Genomic DNA, 20,655 nt, shown 5'->3' with positions numbered 1-20,655 from the left:
GAAATGTCTCTGCTTTTGTGGTTATCCTTTCAGCACTCTGATACTAAATGTGTCAATTACAAGATACAAAATAAGTTCAAAATATACTGCTAAATTAATAAATCACATATTCAACTTCCATGGAATCAGCTGAATAACAGAAGGAGATTCATGATTCACTGTTGTGATGCTGAAATTAATTGAACAATTTCGAAGTATATGCCACTCAAAGCAATCAGTATGAAATAAAGGAACATTTATAGGCATGAAAGGCATATCTTACTGATATTAAGAGCATATTTCATTAATTAATTAATTAGTTAAGGGACTACATAGCCCTTGTGCTTCCTTCTCACATGTACACGCAAATTATTCTTCTTTGTGGACCGTAGTGGGCAATAAGGGCATGGAAATTGAGGTTCTTTCCCACATTCATGTCTAATGTGACTCCAGAGGCTCCTACAGTGCCTGTATACTCTACCACAACCATCACATGTGTACGGAGCACCTAGAACAGTACTATGAGATATGTCCAAAAATTGCTGATAAGAATTTTCTTGTGCATATCTGTTGACACTCAATCCTTCCTCTGACTCAAGTACACCTGTAATCAAGTAATAAATGAAATAAACATAAATGATTATATCACCAGCTTAATTGATTTACTGATTTGCAACAGCAGCAATAGAGAGACTATGCAGATATAATTGTATAATTGTGATCTTTAGGTAAGTAATTTAAAATGATAAATGTTATTTGTATGTACAATGAAGTATAGCCTGCTCTATTAATGAGTTTTTTCTTAATTTTTGGAACTGGAAATAATCATCACTTTAAGAAAGAGAGGCCAAACAAGAAAATAAAATGAAAAAATCATGAATATTAACTAAAGAAACTGTATAACAGAAAAAGAAAAGAAAATTTTTTAGAACTGGACAAATGTCTGTAATTATTTTGCACCAAGCTGTAATCCATTTTGTAAATTTCAGTTTCAGGTGATAAACTTCAAATTTTCAGATTTAATGTTACGTCTGCTTTTATGGCACATTTTTTTATTCTGAATGTAAGTTCTTTATATTGATTTTGTGCCTATTGATGTGAAAAGATACTCATACCTAAGCATTAATAATTTTCAAAAAGGCACAAAGAAATATAAAGATACATTATTATAGCTTAGTGTACACCGTGGTGAGCTGCAACTGATTTTAAAGTTGCATGAAAACAACCATATAACTACACAATCACTTACTCTCATTCATAAATGCTGTTTTTATTCTACAAACTACAGTTTAATGCAGACAGTCCCACTGAATCTGAATAAATGAATAAGTAAAGAGTATTTCGAATACAAACCTTACAAGAACAGTGTATAGTTCATAAAATACTACAACAGAAAAAACATTTTAAACAGTCTCTTCATTTACAGAGAAATAATCTCACATCCAAATACAGGGATGATGAAACTGTAATAATCTTGATAATTTCATACAAAACTAATGAATCAAAGGATAAGAGTATTCAAATTACATGCTTTAACATAATTCACTTGATCCTGCACAACACTATGTCTTGTAACCAAACAGTTATTTGCTGCATAACTGAAAAAAAAACTAAGATCAAAACAATGTTTTGAGCACTTATTTATCTATTTTTTCAACACACATAAATTAGTAAAACAGAGATTATGTTCAAAAACTTTAATCAATTTGTTTCTCTATGTCAAATCAAAACAGAAGTAATTTCCTCAATACTGTATTCTCTCTTGCAATTATAATTTAGTTGGGCATAAACATTAAAAACATCCATTACAAGATACACAAAACTCATAGCGACAGGATTGTCAATAATGCTATCATAGCACCTGTACTCATACTTCATACAGATATTCATTTTTAAACAAAAATCAAATTTGTAACTAAATAAGAAGGCCCAATTACAGATGAGGGAGGGGTGTGTGAAATGGACTAGTATTTCTGCTATAGACAGTGCAATCTGAGACATCAAAACTTAAATTTAATTGACCAGGATGATATGCATCTGACTGATAAAGACAACTGATTAGCACATTCTGTGCATGCCAAAAACTGAAGAACTCAGTACTACTGATTGGTATCAGAAGTATGTAACAAAATGCTTGTTATATTGATTGGCAAATGTGCTACGGAACTTTATTGGTGGTTTATTCTGAGCAGTAGCTTTCTAAATTCTTTTGGAAATGCAACAACTGGGTTTACTAAGATTACAGAAGAAATATGCACATGAAGGCACCGTGATTCTGACAGTGTCTAAATAAGTGAGGTTACAAACTGTGATGATCTAAAATGCTGCATCAAAAACTTCAAACTTCCAAACAATTCTTCTCATTATTTCCTTATGAAACATTCTAAAATTTGATTGTACATACTATTACATACCACAAGTCAAAAATTTATTATTTCTGTGCACTTTACAACTATTGCATCTCTCCTCTAAGGAAAGATATGACAACATACGTTAAATCAAAAGCATTGACAGAGTAACAAAAGAGGAAAGTAATGTTTGCATAATATATATTTGGCACATTCAGTGTAATAAAAAAAATCATTGTCCAGCTAACTAGTAAGAAATAAATTACAGAAACAACAGGAAATTATATGAATATGAAGAATCAGCTTTCTAAATTTTCACTTAAATACTGTACATATTTTAAGAACAGAATCAAAACAAGACACAAAAAAGTGGACTATATATCTACTGAAACATTTGTAAAAGCATGAACATTGTCATTGGTGGCCAGTGTCCTCTTATAAAAAGAGAGTAAAAATGCCATTTACCTGTGTTATACCATATTTGAATCTGGTACTGTCTATTTTTACACTTCTATTGTGTACTGATCCTTTCTTCAACCACTACCTACCACTTGCACATGGTCATATGCTGATTGAGGAAGTGGAACTAGGATGGCAGTGAAAGAATATGCCCTAATACCTGACAGAAACCACCATACACTGCAGCAATGAGTAATTACTGATTTTTTTTATGATTACTTGTTTTGCTAGATGACAAATATTAAAGTATATATTACTACAAGTAATGCAAGCACAACTTTTACTGAGGGTAGAAAATCCAGTTCACAAATTTCATTTATTGTGAAGCTGTGTTCACAAGAAATAATTTTGTTAGGAAATTCAATTCTGATAACATTTTGTCCGGAACAAACACGCTGTTGACTGGATATTAAATCTTCCTTTCTTCCTCCTGATAACACAAATAGAATTCAATTAAATTTGCTGTACACAAATTTATGATTTAACACACAAAGTGCCAGGTGATGTTACAAACAACTTATTTCTCAACTGATGATCTTATTATATTGCTACTGTTGTGAGTAAAAGTGAAGGATATGTCATATTGTGTGGCTAATACAAAGTCCAGTGCATATAAATACTAATCATTTGCTTGAAAATGTATAAATTTGATATGACTGAAAACACCAATAAACGTAAAAATGTGTTACATATGTTTGCACTCTAAAATAAAGGAAATTCTTCCAGAATTAAGAGTGACAAAATAATGGCAATCAATGAGTTAAAAAATATAACTTATGAAATATTTATTTACAAAGTAGATAGATAAAGAGAATGAAGACTTTTTCTACCAGTAATGTAAACAACATTAAATCTTCAAAGATTCATTTTATACAATCAAATCTTTCACAGCTGCCAGGATTGATTGAGGAAGTTCTGATTATGAATCCCAGTACTTTGAATTTGTTCCCAATACATTCTTTCTGTTCAAACCACAACCAGAATGATGTAATGTAAAGTACATTCCAACATTTTTGACAGAAAATACTTCTTCAGAGGGCAGCAATAATGTAGATACATAATATACTGAAGAAACAAATAAGAAGCAATTACATATTTTCCAACCATCTATCATTTATATGTCAAACATAATGAAGACTTATTTTCATTAATATACCTTGAAGCTGTCACACTCAATGTGGTCCAATGCATCCTCATTCCAAGGATCACTTAGGTTTTATCTTTGAGTCATGTATAACTGTCATCGCTAAGTTACTGAAACTTCTTGGGTTTGCAGGTGATTTCACAGAGTGTTGACTCTATAACAAAAAGCACTAAAGTAAAAAAGAAAAATATTAAAAGAACTAATAATGATAAAAGACGCCATACGCATTAAAAACAATACCCTTGAGATAGCATAAAGTAACGGGTAGAACACATATTGAATAATCAACACATCATATATTAATTTCTTGTCCAGCATTTGGAACATGATGGTGTAGGGTCTGCAATGGCAGTAATTACTTGGACTCAGATAACAGTACCATCTACACTTTTATTTTCAATCACCATGACCAGTTTTCACCACCAAGGCCATTTCAAATGGCTATCTGAACAACACTGAAAAAACAGTCTTGGTGATCAAAAATAAAATTACAACTCATGCTGGTGTTTGATTTCATGTCAAATATTGCTGACACCTCACATCATTATGTCAAAGTACAATTTTTTTAACATCATAAGAAAGTTCTTGGCGGAATACAAATACAGTGCGCCTGCAAAGTCTCTCTGCAGCTACGAGCTCCACATCTTGCTCTGCAGCGACGAGCTCCACATCTTGCCTTCATGGCACGTAAGGTAGGCAGCACATTTGTGTTGCTATACAAGGTAAGGGCCAGGATTCACTGCTAATGGCTGCAGTTGTGTTGGGAGTTGGGATTCGACATCATTACAATTAAATACACTGTACTCATCACTGTCACAGCAGGTGCTGGAAATGTTTTTCCCTTTCTTGAAGGCATAGTTCAACACATTTACATTACTTGTGAACACATATACCAGTGTTCCACATGTAATCAAATACAGATAATCAATTATTGCTGTCTTCAATTCCTCTACTGTCTTTGGGTTATTTTTATACACAAGTGTTTTAGGTACACCCCACAGGAAATAATTGGATGGTGACAGATCTGGGAAGTGTAGGGGCCAAAGACTTCTCATATTTACTCTGTCTGCAAGGATTCCATCTAAAAGTCAAAGGGAGTAGTGTGCTGTATGAGCAATAGTGTTTCCTTGTTGCAAGAGAGGATACATCACTCGAGAAACCAGTTGGATACAAATGGCTGCAAACTAATAGCCATCCAGGCAGATTAAAACTGTGTGCCCGACCGAGACTCGAACTCGGGGCCATTGCCTTTCGCGGGCAAGTGCTCTACCATCTGAGCTACCGAAGCACGACTCACGCCTGGTCCTCACAGCTTTACTTCTGCCAGTATCTCATCTCCTACCTTCCAAACTTTACAGAAGCTCTCCTGCGAACCTTGCAGAACTAGCACTCCTGAAAGAAAGGATACTGCGGAGACATGGCATAGCCACAGCCTGGGGGATGTTTCCAGAATGAGACTTTCAATCTGCAGTGGAGTGTGCGCTGATATGAAACTTCCTGGCAGATTAAAACTGTGTGCCGGACCGAGACTCGAACTCAGGACCTTTGCCTTTTGCGGGCAAGTGCTCTACCATCTGAGCTACCGAAGCACGACTCACGTCCGGTCCTCACAGCTTTACTTCTGCCAGTATCTCGTCTCCTACCTTCCAAACTTTACAGAAGCTCTCCTGCAAACCTTGCAGCACTAGCACTCCTGAAAGAAAGGATACTGCGGAGACATGGCTTAGCCACAGCCTGGGGGATGTTTCCAGAATGAGACTTTCACTCTGCAGTGGAGTGTGCGCTGATATGAAACTTCCTGGCAGATTAAAACTGTGTGCCCAACCGAGACTCCTTTCTTTCAGGAGTGCTAGTTCTGCAAGGTTCGCAGGAGAGCTTCTGTAAAGTTTGGAAGGTAGGAGACAAGATACTGGCAGAAGTAAAGCTGTGAGGACCGGGCGTGAGTCGTGCTTCGGTAGCTCAGATGGTAGAGCACTTGCCTGCGAAAGGCAAAGGTCCCGAGTTCGAGTCTCGGTTGGGCACACAGTTTTAATCTGCCAGGAAGTTTCATATCAGCGCACACTCCGCTGCAGAGTGAAAGTCTCATTCTAATAGCCATCCAACTGCGCCTAATGCGAATGCTCTCAGCTTGGGACTGGATTGGTGCAGCCACAGCAGCACAACAGATGTCATTGCAGAGGAAAAATGCAGAATGAGAAACGTCGACATGTCAGCTCTCAGGAAGGGACTTAACTTAGCACCATCTCCAATAAGTATCCCTTTCATTGGCATCATAACTGGTGTGGAGCAAGCAGTTTGTAAGTTTCCCTGTGAAACTGCAGAAGAAATCCATCCTGAAACAAGCCACATTCAGTCTGCTTTCACAGGAACAGCCTGGGACAGAAGGAAAAAGAACAGAATGCGCCACTACAATAATGATGATGAGAAACGTCGACATGTCAGCTCTCAGGAAGGGACTTAACTTAGCACCATCTCCAAGAAGTATCCCTTTCATTGGCATCATAACTGGTGTGGAGCAAGCAGTTTGTAAGTTTCCCTGTGAAACTGCAGAAGAAATCCATCATGAAACAAGCCACATTCTTTTAAAATCCAAGCCACCAACCTCGAACTTTACAAGAGTTTCGCAACAATTCTCTCATCATAGTTTTATCAACGGACAATTGCAATGCAACCATCATTACCGAATGATCTGACTATGACACTAAGACCTGGTCGATTCTGTAGGAGGACATGTATCAAAAACTTTCAAGGGACCCAACATCCAGCTTCTAAAGTGGCCCTCATTGGAAGGGAATGTTCTTAAAAAGCTTATCCCTCATGCACCTCATCCACCTACTTTGTATGGCCTTCCTAAGGTTCATAAGAAGCACACTCCTCTACACCCCATCATAAGCATCAGTGCATCACCAAAGTACAGGCTAACTAAACATCTGGCCCACCTCCTTACTCTGCACGTTGATCATTGTGAACACCACATCAAAAATACAACTTCATCAGTCGAATTAAATGCTTGCGTCTAGGAAAAGGAGATATGATGGTTAGCTTTGATGTGGTGTCATTGTTCATGCAGGTTCCCATCAAAGACTCAAGATTTGCTCTCCATTTATTTGATGACACTGTTGTGGATTTATTTAAGCACACTCTGACATCATCAATTTTTTATGTGATGGAGACTATTTTAACCAGGACGGCGTAGCGATGGGAAGCCCATTAGCACCAGTTATAGCCAACCACTTCATGGAGTACATTGAGAACATTGCCCTGGACATGGCTCCTGCGAGGCCTAGTCACTTTTATCATTACGAAGACAACGCTTTTGTGGAAATCCGGGAGAATTTTTCAACTACACCAGCAGCATCCACTATAACATAAGATTCACAATGGAAGTAGAAACAAATGGTGCCTTGCCTATTCTAGACGTCTTCATCCACTGGAAAGAAAACGGTTGTCTCAGCCACATTGTTTATCGGAAACCCTCACAGACAGATCGATATCTGCATGCTACCACCTATCACCACCCTACGCACAAATGTTCTGTTCCTAGGACATTGGTGCATCAAGCGGAAGACATTTCAGATGCTGAAAGCCTTCCAAAAGAGCTGAGCCACTTACAGAAAGTCTTCAAAGAAAACAGCTACAACAACCACCAGATTTAGCAAGCCATCTTGCTGAAGAAACATAAGCAGAAGACCTCCAAGGAGGGCACAAAGAAGCTTGCGCTCTTGCCATTCTGGGGCTCAATAACACGAAAGATTAGCTGGTTTCTAAAGAAGCATAAAATCAATACAGTTTTTAGGGTGCTGGCTAAAATTTGACAACTAATGAGGCATGAAAAAGACAATGTTCGACTAAGAGTGCCAGGAGTATACAAAATACTGTGTGGGTGGGGACAGTTCTACATCCGACAAACTGTACATACTATTGAACAGCACCTTGTGAAACACGAGAGATGTTTTCACATATGGTATCCTGAGAAATCAGTGGTGGCAGAACATCCTTTAGAAAACGGACACCGTATTACATTTGCAGACACATCTGCTATTACACGGACTACTAGTTTTTGGGACAGTGTTACAAAAGAAGCAATCAAGTTAAAAATTTCTGACAACACCTTCAATAAAGACAATGGCCTGCAGCTAAGCACTGCTTGAAGCCTGGCCATCAGAAAGCTGAAGCAGGCACGCAGAGAAAACAGCACCATATATGGCATTGGAGCAAGCACCAGAGACATCACTGAAGACAATTCTGTTTGAACTGTTCGGTAAAATCCCAATGAGGAAATTAATTACAAGTGTTGGCTGACTACAATTGGGGTAGTTCTAGATCCACAACAAAATCAAAAGAAGATTTTATTGAGGTGTTTCCATCAAGTTTGTAGCAGCTCCTACTACACTCATGTATCACCCATCAACATTGACATAATTAAAATCACTAAAGGAGCACTCAAGGTAAATTGAGCATCTTGCAGTTGTGATTTTGTACAAAATTATTACTTCGCCATTCAGGATGAAGTACAGGAATTTCACTGGAACCATTCACAGGTTACCATTCATATGTTTGTAGTTAACTACAGAGATGCAAATGCCTATGAAATACATCATGCAATGAGGCTGCAAGGGCTGCGAAGAGATTAGCCACACTTGCCAGATTCAAGCAACCTCATGAAAACTAGAGTTTCATACCAAGACATTTGTTTCAGTCATGCAAAGAAAATATTCCTTCACGTGTCTTCAACCATAAATCAGTTTCCCATCATGATTAAACCACTGCCAAGCTGACTCAACGTTTCAAGAAAACGGTTCCTGGTATCCGTAAGCTTCACTGTTTAATACATATTGACAAAGGTATAGTAAAAACAAAGACATATTCTGCTTCTTTAATGAGCAGAGAAGAGTCGGTGCTTGCTGTGTGGTCAGAAATTCTGTTAAATGACAAAAAGGGTTTTTGTTGCCTGTATGTATGACAGTCCTTGGTGGATTGTATATGGCTTACAAACTTATGAAGAAACAGACGAAGTACAGGCCAGCTTCAAGCATCCACATGGACCATCTCGATCATTTGCATTTGCTGCCATGCCTGACTTTTGTGTTATCAGAAGATGTCACATTCTCAAAAGACTGAAAGGACATACTCTCTCCCTGCATCAGATCTGGTGAACATAGCAATTTAATTAGAGACTTGTGAAACGAGACGTAACTACCTTTTATTGCCTTTTCATTGAAGTTACACTGTAAATGGTCCATAATACCACTACAATAATACAATCAATATTTTTATATACTATTACTTATTAATTGAATTTTTTAATAATTTGTCTTTCATATTTACACACTACCTTCTGGTATTTGATTGTGTGTGTGTGTGTGTGTGTGTGTGTGTGTGTGTGTGTGTGTAGCTTTTTTAAGGTGGGGTGTTTTGAGATATTCAAGGTCAAAAGTTAAGGTCAATAATGGCCTTGAATGTGAAAAGTCTTAGAAACCCACTGTGTTGCATATTAATGTAAAGCTCTACTCATTAACTTTTCATTGAAATAACTTTCACTGCTGTATCTGGATTAGAACCCATCTTTATTGTAATAAAAACTATTAATCTGCTTTGCTTGAATTGTTGTATAGCATTCTGAGAACGCAGTGTCCTTTAGGCACCCTACAAGCGACGAGTGGGCAGGACCCCACAGTCACATACCTCTGCAAACCGATAGGTTTGCATATTTTATCTGGATCAGTGGATGTACCAAATCTGAAAGAAATCTGGGATGGTCATTTTGACACTTTTACTTTTCTGCGCTGAACTGATGTGGAATTCTCCTACCACAAATACTGAAATCTAACACACCTACTGACTCAACATATTGTTGGAAGTCACAAAACACTCTCCTAATGAAACACTACAAGAGTACAGTCTGAGTAATTTGCACTCAGTTTGAAGAAAAGCTAGTTTTTCATACATCTCAATGTTTATGATGCATCTGCTGAACTGTGTCATAGAATGATATATTTTGCAGGTACACTCAGTGGTATATGGGGATAATGTCTACAAAACATACTGTGAATAATTATTAGTAAAGAAGTAACAAATTAAAATGACACGCCTAACGCTGAAGTTTTACCGCATGAACAGCACATATGCAGTAAGCAACAAACCTTTTTCCCTTTCATTATTTTGTGAAGGCGTGCCTGCAAGAAAAAGTTCTGAAATTTTGCAATTGTGGGAAAAAATTGTTGGAAGTCACTAAATGCTCTCACAATCAAATACTGGTTGAGTATGTTGTAAGTAATTTGCATACCTCAAGTTACACTACCTCAAGATACATACAGTGTCTCTAAATTTAATACTCGACTTACTGTGTAAATCTGTTAACTTAGCATTATACTTTTTAACGAGTAGATTATAACACAATTTTAAATTTTGTCATTAATTATTTGAAATATTGAAAATCAAATTTTGGTTGCTCTGTAAGTCATTAGATATGGAACCTGCAACTGAGACCATGCACTATTTTAACCGTTTAGTAATACAGATAATACAGCATAATAGTCCATTTAAACAAACATGCCAAATGATTTAAATAATTCAAGTGGTTTACTTTTACAGTCCTTTCTCTCAAAATTGACTTAAATGGACTTAGTCCACTTCAATTCTGAACCTTACATATGTGGTTGGCTGATCACTTAATAAAGAACAAGAACTAAACAATCCAGACAGAGTTCGCTGACATCCTTTCCCTTCCCTAACACATACAAAAGATATCACAAAAATTCACTAAGCTTTAAAATGTGTGACGGACTGATGCTGTTGTCTGCTAGAAAGGTGGACAGATCTTCAGCTAAACTGAGGGTTGTCCTTATACGAGCTTATGAAATACATGGAGTTAAAATACATTGTACTGAAAGTGGTATTTCACATGCTTCACGTCAGTGGTCATAATGTGGTGAGCGTCACTTCTTTCCATCGGTGTGGCTGGCATGCGGTGCACCATGCCTACACTGCAAATTTTATCACAGTTTGTTGTTTACCAGCTCAAACCACTTCCCTTTGGTGAATGATCCTTCCATTTGACAATGAGATAATAGTGTGAAGGCGGCCCCCAAACAACAAATCACATCTCCTCTACATTCTTCCTTGGCTGCTTTGTCGACAGCATAATTACCCCATGTGTACGAGTATCCATCAGCATACCTTTTCTTTTCTTGGCCTGGATTCATTCTGATATCTCTGACAGTATGAATCATTTTTTTTCTACTAGATACATTTGTTGGGCAGAGTGCAGGGTACTAAAAGAGTCAGAGCAGATGAGAAACTGTCTGCTGTGATGGCTTTACACTAACTCCACTGTCTTCAGAACTCTGCACCTCAGCATCATAATTTGTTACCTATTCCAGGAAGCAAATTATGAAGACTATTAGGGAAAACAGGTTGAACAAATGAGCACATTCCCCTGCGTAGGTTAATCTGCATATGCAAGGACTTCCTGACATATTTCAAAATGAAAGAAAACAATTTTTTAAAACTTTAGCCAACAGAACTAGTTTCTGCTTTCTGCAAAGCTTAAATTCGCTTCAAGTTTCTGGAAAGGCTGAAGCAGCAGTTTGTTCCATCCCTGGTTTCTTATCCTGTGGTTTGAAATACTTAGGATGTATGGATCCCAAATGACTTGGTCACAAGTGTCCAATTCCTGAATATCTGCTCAAAGTTTGGATCATCCACCACACTAGACTGCAGTGATTGAGGCACTGTAAATATTTTCAGGGACTGTCTTGCCAAGGGTGAACCACAATGTGCATGAGAACAGACACTGTTCAAAACCATGATGTGTGTGTGTCAATAACTAGTAAGGGTGCTGATGACTAAACTGTTGAGTGCTCTGAAACCACTATCTTCATCAAAATATGAGATTATTTACAAATTAAGATAACTTTCAGCTGAAGCAGAGTATGTTGGACATTGTGTTGATGCCATTTTGAGAGATAATGGAGAAGAATTTGAGAACAATGAGGTCTGAGAAATTCTTCACAAAGAGGACAATGTTCAACACCTGACAATCCCGTATAGTCCATAGTAAAATGACTGCAGTACAACAGAAACTCATACCATTGTGGTTCTACATCTACACTCCACAAACCACTGTGAGGTGCATGGCAGAGGGTGTGTCCCATTGTACAGTTATTAGGGTTTCTTCCTGTTCCATCAACATACTGAGTGCGGGAAAAATAACTGTTTGAATGCCTCTGTGCATCGAGTAATTATTCTAATCTCATCCTCATGATCCCTATGTGAGTGATGCATAGGAGGTTGTAGTATATTCCTAGAGTAATCATTTAAAGCAGGTTCTTGAAACTTTGTTAGTAGACTTTCTTGGGATAGTTTACATCTGTCCTCAAGAGTATGCCAGTTCAGTTTCTTCAGTATCTCTGCGACACTCTTCCACGGATTAAACAAACCTGTGACCTTCAATAAAATTTTTCTGGGTTTGTGACCACATTGTCAATATGTATAAAACTACTGACGCTTCGGTCCCTGTTGCATGCGACCTTCTTTAGGGTGTTTTTGTTTACTGCTGAATGGGAAACTTTGTTTCTTATACACCTTCAGATATGGCTGTTATATAATTCTGATAGGCTGTTTAGGATGAAGGGGAGGGATAGAATACTTTATTGGTGTTTTTATTTCTTTTCATTGGTGGAAACCTGATGTTTTGACTGGTATTTGCATTACTGCTTGTGACTGGTGGAAACTGACGAATGGAAAACCAGGCGGCAGCTGTGACATGGTGGTGTTTTCCTGCGTTCTAGCGCTGGCCGAGGCGTGCCTGTACTCTATGTACCTGCAAGCGCTGCAGTCTCCCACACACCTGTATGTGTTGCTTCACATGAGCTATAGGCTCGTGGTGCTGTTATTGCTGGCAGCCAAGACATCAGAAGTCGGTACCAGTCTTCTCTGATCATTTTGGTGGACACTTGGCTATTTATATTGCCTCTCTAATCTTCCTCCTGAAAGTAACTGCATCTTTTCCTTGCTGGAATGCTGGACATGGATGACTGGGAAATCAACATGTTAACCTTTCAACAGGCAACAAGGTCGAGTGATAGTTAACACCATCCATTAGATGAGGAAGTTCGAAAAACTGCAGCAGAAAACCACTGAGGAAGGACTGATGCTGGACACTCAGTGGATGGTGGGTAACCTTTCCAGCCACATCTTAAGCAATGCAGCCACACAAATTCTGGCTAAAGGGATGAATTTTGCAGTTGCACCCAAATGAGTCCTGAAAGAAGACATCACCGAATCTGTTGAGGTTTCAATTCGTCGGCTATCGCAAGCTGAGGTGGAGAAGATTAGACAAGAAACAGTATGGGTCCTGACCCACGCAAATCCTCCGAAACAAAATATCAGCAAGAAGGAATGTCATGCTGTCGCGGAACTGAAGAACAGCTCTCATTTAGTAATAAAAGGAGCAGACAAGGGAAATGCGGTCATTGTGTTGGACATGGAAGATTATAACAAACGAATGGAGGATCTTTTGAGTGAACCCATTTATAAGAAACTTAATGGAGATCCGACGGCCAAGATAATCAATTCAACACAAGCACTGCTAAAGTGTACTAGAATGATTTTCGACACGGTCAGAAGACTCATCAGACAAGTTCCACAGACACCAAGAATATATGGTGTCTCGAAGGTCCACAAAGAGGTCTTTCCTTTACGTCAAAAACTCCACCAATTTTGTGGAACTTCTACAAGAAAAGTGTATCTCGACCACAGACCTGATAGATAGCATCAATGTAAAGTCTTTATTCATGAATGTACTGGTACAAGACACCATGACCATCTTAGAGGACTGCATGGCACCTGATATCTGTGACCTAGTGCGCCACCTATTTCAGGTGGTAAGGGGAATTTGATGAACAGGCAGATGGTGTAGCTATGGGCTCTCCTCTCTTGCCTATTGCAGCAGATATCTTTATGGAAGCATTTGAAGAAACAGCACTCCAGTCTGCACCATTATGCCCAGAATGTTGGCTCCGATATGTTGAAGACACTTTCATTATCTGGCCACATGGAGAGGAAGAACTATGAAATTTCCACTAACACCTCAACCAACAGCATAGCAGAATCCAATTCACTACAGAGATAAAAGAGAATGGGGTGCTGCCTTTCCTCAATGTGGAAATTTACAGGAAGCCTTATGGTAAACTGGGTCATAGAGAACATAGGAAGCCAACCAGTACTGACAGGCACCTGCATGCCTCCTCCCATCATCAACTTACGCAGAAGAAATCTGCCCTGCACACTTTAACCAAGAGGGCTCACAGATTCAACGATGAGGAACATCTAAAAGGATGAACTACAAAACCTCAAATCAATTTTTTGTGCCAGTGGTTATGGAATGAAAGTTATAAATAAAATTACGACAACAAAGAATGAAGGCAATAGTGGAGAGCAAAAAGAAGTACAAAACATCACTCTATTACCATATATTCAAGATGTCACAGAAGGGGTGGACAAAATTCTTCGTCGAGCAGGCACCAAGCTGACTTTCCGAAGCAGCAACAGAATAAAAGATGTTCTTCGCACAACCAATGATACAGTTGACAAACTACATGCTGCTGGAGTTTACAAAATCAGGTGCGAATGTGGATTATTGTATGTAGGCAAGATGGGGTAACCCACCAGTAGGCGCGCTGGGGTGACCCGTCAGCGCCGGCCGCGGTGGTCTCGTGGTTCTAGGTGCTCAGTCCGGAACCGCGCGACTGCTACGGTCGCAGGTTCGAATCCTGCCTCGGGCATGGATGTGTGTGGTGTCCTTAGGTTAGTTAGGTTTAAGTAGTTCTAAGTTCTAGGGGACTGATGACCATAGATGTTAAGTCCCATAGTGCTCAGAGCCATTTGAACCATTTTTTGACCCATCAGCATCCAGGTACCTGAACATGAAAGACATACCCCACTAAGACAGAAGACCAAGTCAGAGGTAGCAGAACACCAGGCTCGCGCTATTCGTCCACGGGACTCAGAGGGCCATAGACACGGGTTCCCAGGTAGATGCCATGTTTCTTGACTTCCGCAAGGCGTTCGATACAGTTCCCCACAGTCATTTAATGAACAAAGTAAGAGCATATGGACTATCAGACCAATTGTGTGATTGGATTGAAGAGTTCCTAGATAACAGAACGCAGTATGTCATTCTCAATGGAGAGAAGTCTTCCGAAGTAAGAGTGATTTCAGGTGTGCAGCAGGAGAGTATCGTAGGAGCGTTGCTATTCACAATATACATAAATGACCTTGTGGATAACATCAGAAGTTCACTAAGGTTTTTTGCAGAGGATGCTGTGGTATATCAAGAGGTTGTAACAACGGAAAATTGTACTGAAATGCAGGAGGATCTGTAGCGAATTGACGCATGATGCAGGGAATGGCAATTGAATCTCAACGTAGACAAGTGTAATGTGCTGGAATACATAGAAAGAAAGATCCCTCATTATTTAGCTACAATATAGCAGGTCAGCAACTGGAAGCAGTTAATTCCATAAATTATCTGGGAGTAGGCATTAGAAGTTATTTTAAATGGAATGATCATATAAAGTTGATCGTAAGTAAAGCAGATGCCAGACCGAGATTCACTGGAAATATCCTAAGGAAGTGCAATCCGAAAACAAAGGAAGTAGGTTACAGTACACTTGTTCGCCCACTGCTTGAATACTGCTCACCAGTGTGGGATCCGTACCAGATAGGGTTGACAGAAGAGATAGAGAAGATCCAACGGAGAGCAGCGTGCTTCGTTACAGGATCATTTAGTAATCGCGAAAGCATTACGGAGATGACAGATAAACTCCAATGGAAGACTCTGCAGGAGGGACACTCAGTAGCTCGGTATGGGATTTTGTTGAAGTTTCGAGAACATACCTTCACCGAGGAGTCAAGCAGTATATTGCTCCCTCCAACGTATATCTCACGAAGAGATCACGAGGACAAAATCAGAGAGATTAGAGCCCACACAGGGGCATACCGACAATCCTTCTTTCCACGAACAATAGGAGACTGCAATAGAAGGGAGAACCGATAGAGGTACTCAAGGTACCCTCCACCACACACCGTCACGTGACTTGCGGAGTATGGATGTAGATGTAGATGAGTGCGGCAAACAAATTGATTCTGGTGAAGCACGCGTACTGGCAACACAGCCTCTTACTTTCAGGAGGAAGATTAGAGAGGCAATAGAGATAGCGAAGTGACCAGCCAACATGAACAGAGAAGACGGGTACTGACTTCCGACATCTTGGCTGCCAGCAATAACAGAGCTATGCGATGATAGCTCACATGAAGCAACACATACAGGTGCGCTGGAGACTGCAGCAGCCGTAGGTACACAGAGTACTGGAATGCCTCGGCCGGCGCTAGAAAGCAGGAAAACGTCATGTCACAGCTGCTGCCTGGTTTTGCTTTTGCCAGTTTCCAACAGTCACAAGCAGTAATGCAGACACCAATCAAAACATCAGGTTTCAACCAATGAAAAGAAATTAAAAAAACACCAATGGAGAATTCTAACATCCCTCCCATTCATCCTAAACAGCCTATCAGAATTAGATAAAAGCCAGGTCTGCAGGTATATAAGAAATGAAGGTTCCTCATTCAGCAGTAAACAAAAACACGCTGAAGAAGGTCGCTTGCAACAAAGACTGAAATGATGGTAGTTTTATATATACTGACAATGTGATCACAAACCCAGAAAAATTTATTGAATGTAACAATGGCCACAGAAGCCTAAAACTATATTAAACCTGTGACCATTCGTGCTGTCCTTCCCTGTATACACTCAATATACCCTGTTAATCCTAACTGGTATGGGTCTCACACACTTGAGCAATATTCTAGAAACAGTCACATGAATGTTTTGTAAGCAATCGCTTTTGTACACTGATTGCACTTCCCTATTATTCTACCAATAAACCAAAGTCTACCACCTGCTTTAGCCACGACTGAATCTATGTGAACATTCCATTTCACATCCCTACAAAATGTTACACCTAGGATTTTGTACGAGTCGGCCAATTCCAATAGTGACTCATTGACATTATAGTCATAGGATGGATTCATGATCATAGTAAGTTTCCACAGTCTCTTTGGACCAAACTGATAAATTTAACCATATGTATTTCAAATCGAATAGGACCTTCCAATGTGCCTGTGGTTATCACCATATGTATTGTTGATGTCAAGTGAAACTACCAAAGCCAGACATCGACTTTGTCCAGTGATGTGATGCAGTGCGGTGTGTGATGTAAAAGCCCAAACAGAAAAGGGACAGAACACTAACAACATTTTTTGAATGTAGTTTAATTATGGTGACATACCGACGTGCAATGCAGCACAAGGCCTAGGTCGGGTTCAAAGTGACAGTTTGGTTGTGAGCTGGCAAAATGGTGTGGAAGGCTACAGTTAATGCAATTGTGGTACGGCAAGAAATTTACAACAAACCAAATGCATATAATAGGATCAGTTTGCTGCTCTCATGTTCCTAAGCAATGGAGAAAGAAGGCAGATCAAAATGCTGTAAAAGAAAATTTGGTTGGTTTTAATGAGATAGAAGGTCATTGTATTTGGCGTATTATTTTGTTATTTATTTATTCAACCAGGGATCATCACACAATGGTACAGGCTTTGCCAACGCAATACAATGAAAACAGACAGCTCATAAAGAAAGCTTTTACAAATGCAAGGTTGCTACACAAACTTGGGGGGGGGGGGGGGGGGGGAGAGGGGGGGGGGGCGAGGGAGACCTGACAATTCCAGGTATGGGGAGCATGATGGTGATATGAAATTCCCTAATTTTTTTGGTAAAATATAGCTCCCTGTGAATTTCAGATTTTCCAGAAGAATCACCAACCTGAAGGCATGGTGGCCGTGGCCTTACTCAAGAAACCACACTGACATTTGTCTGTAATGATTTAGGAAAACCACAGAAAATCTAAAGCAGGGTGGTTTGACAGAGCAAAATTCATTCTCCCGAATATGTGGTCAATGACTTAATATCTGCACTGCCTCATTCGGTTGGGCCCGTTGTACAATGATCTTCTGATCATGCACAATTTGCACCAAAGATAACTTACATTATAAAACATTTTATCACTGTAGGTACTACGGCCACCCACTGGTGACTCCAGGACCATGAACATACTGCTAAGCCCCTTGCACTCCCTCCAGTCTGTTTGGAAAAGTAAATCAGGTCACAAGACATCATTTCATAAGAAGAGACATTAGTTTATTAGGAAGGCATGTCTGTTCCAGTGACTATGGAAACTCCTGATGAAGATGCAACAAGAAAGGAAATTACTTAAATACACCTACAAGATCAATCAACACTAACCTTCTACAAGATACAAAGATTATGTGGCTTCAACTTTAACAGAGTCTGAAGAGGCACACATACTTCAAGAAGCTATGGGATCAGATCAATAAAACAACTGGAAGGAAGCAATGGACCAAGTAATAAATGAACTGCAAGTATTTCTCTGTTTGTGACATAGTCCCTGCTGGTGAAATCAGTTCATCAATAGCGGAGGCAGATAAACGGAAGGTATTATGATTGTGCATGGCGCCTGCTCTGTGATTCACATTTAGGATTTTTTGTTGCTATTCATTTTATGCTGTTTGTTAAAAGTGTGTTTGAATCAAGACACAAATTCACAAAAACCTGTTCTCTGCACAAAACCCTGTACACTCAGCAGGAATGTATAGTTGAGTCAGCGTAAGTTGATCCCCAAGAGCTGCAATGGGCTGGCCAGGAAAGTTTTGCATGCCGACCTCAGCCAATAAAGTAATGCTATTTTGTTTAAGTCCCAATGACATTGCCTCAGTGTAGTCACAACTCTGGAAACAGCTTCTATTTTCGCCTGCAAGCATTAGTGCTTCGCAGTTGATAGCTGGTAAGAGCAACGGGAGCTGTCAGGGTTCTTCTTCACTGTCTCGACTACAAAAGTTACTTGCTAGGCATTGCTCATTACATTCACGTCATCAGCGTGAAGCTTATTTTCAGCTTTTTTAGAAGGTTTTTTTCCGCTCAATGCAGAATGTTCCAGTAATTGGGCTAACAATGGTTGTTGAAATATATACAGAACTTGAGATAACGAAGGACTAGTAACACTGGCCAGTTAGAATTTCTTAACTACGCTACATGTACATAAAACAAAAGTTCTTTCACATGATTACCATTTCGACCAATTAATTGGTCTTACAGGACTGTATACATAAGCACTAAATCGTAAAAATAAACGGGACTAGTGTAGCAGGGGATACAACCCGCCGGCTTTGGACATTGACGTCACAAGTCGCCAATCGAGAAGCGATTCTTCTTAGTGTTGTAGCTCCCTTCAGTGGCTGATAAGTGTTTTTTGGCTTTAAAAAAAAAATCTCACGAGATAGAATAAACAGATCCACTTTATTAAGCAATCAGTAAAAAAAAACGAAACTGAAACATAACAGCAAAAGCGAAAATGGTAAACTGCTATCTGGCGACTTGTGACGTCATTGTCCAAAGCCGACGGGTTGTATCCCCTGCTACACTAGACCCAAATAAACAAACTGTGACAAAGAGATTTTATACATTTATGTATGAACAACGGATGAGGTGTCAACCCGTTTATTTCTTTATTTCCAGCAAAATACTAGGCGTTGGAGAAATTTCATGTCAGGCAGTACTATTGTTGTTTTGAAAACATGGACTGAGGGCTGTAGATATACCTGCAAAGCATTCACTTCTTCAGATCCCCAAAATAATGTAACAGTAATCACAAATTCCCTCGTTTTTGCCGAAGTAAACCTTTCAAGAAATGCACGCGATGCAATTTTTTACTAATATTTACTCTGATAAGCATTCAATACCCCGCCAGCTTAACGGTAAGTGTGGTAAAAGTGTAAAATGTAAATCACTTTTTTTCACCCTATAGTCGTCCACTAAAAATTTTTTTTTTCAAATTTTCAAAGATGTTGCATTTGTTTACGGGCAAGAGACTGACCTCAAGACGACAACTTACCCCGCCGAAGTCTGTTGATGAGTTTCCTAGGCATTGAAAACTTGCACATGCATCCTCCAGTGTATTTAATAAACACTTCTTAGAAGTAGCTCAGAAGACTAGAATGGGCAGTTCAAAGGACAATGCAGTAGATTACATGTTAGAAGCAATGTTATATGCCCACAGCTACATCACAAACATTCCATCCCATGCCAATGCAAATTAGGGTGTAAGTAACGATAGTACCTTAAAAATAAATTCTCTCATTTAGTTCCATACCGGTATATCTTAAGTAAAATAATAAATACCTGTTCGCGTACACCAGGTGGTCACAATTAAACTTTGTCTATTTAACAGGTTATAACAAGAAAACTAATTGCCGTACGAGTACCAAACTAGGAAGCATTAATGTCCAGAGTATAGGGTACATGATTTCCACGCGTCACAGTGTCACAGTCGAGTACCAACTATGGCCACCAGGTGCCGTGATCAGTCATCGCGATTCATGGTCTCACACACCTGACCAGCCGTAGTGCACTTGTTAACATGTCAACATGAGCTTGGACAAAAGGACCAGGGCATTGTTGGTGAACCTATTATCAAAACAACAGTAATGCTGCAGTTGCACTTCGAGAATATCGCCAGCTGAAAGGATTATGGAACGGTCCTCTTTGTCCACGTGCTGTGCGGAGCATGACGAAGAAGTTCGAATCAACTG

General features: G+C 39.3%; 1 long non-coding RNA gene across 1 annotated transcript; it reads right to left on the bottom strand.

Moving 5' to 3' along the window:
* Positions 1-1,591: 1,591 nt before the first annotated feature.
* Positions 1,592-19,870, bottom strand: LOC126475293 (uncharacterized). Its single transcript, XR_007586689.1, has 3 exons — positions 19,666-19,870; positions 3,943-4,084; positions 1,592-3,216 (listed from the first exon to the last, which is right to left on the bottom strand). It is a non-coding gene; the product is annotated as an uncharacterized LOC126475293 (long non-coding RNA).
* Positions 19,871-20,655: the final 785 nt, after the last annotated feature.

Source organism: Schistocerca serialis, chromosome 4 (genome assembly GCF_023864345.2).
Source record: "Schistocerca serialis cubense isolate TAMUIC-IGC-003099 chromosome 4, iqSchSeri2.2, whole genome shotgun sequence".
Lineage (NCBI taxonomy): Eukaryota > Metazoa > Arthropoda > Insecta > Orthoptera > Acrididae > Schistocerca > Schistocerca serialis.
The sequence above is the reverse complement of the archived record's forward strand: the minus strand, read 5'-3'. Positions and strand labels throughout refer to the sequence as shown.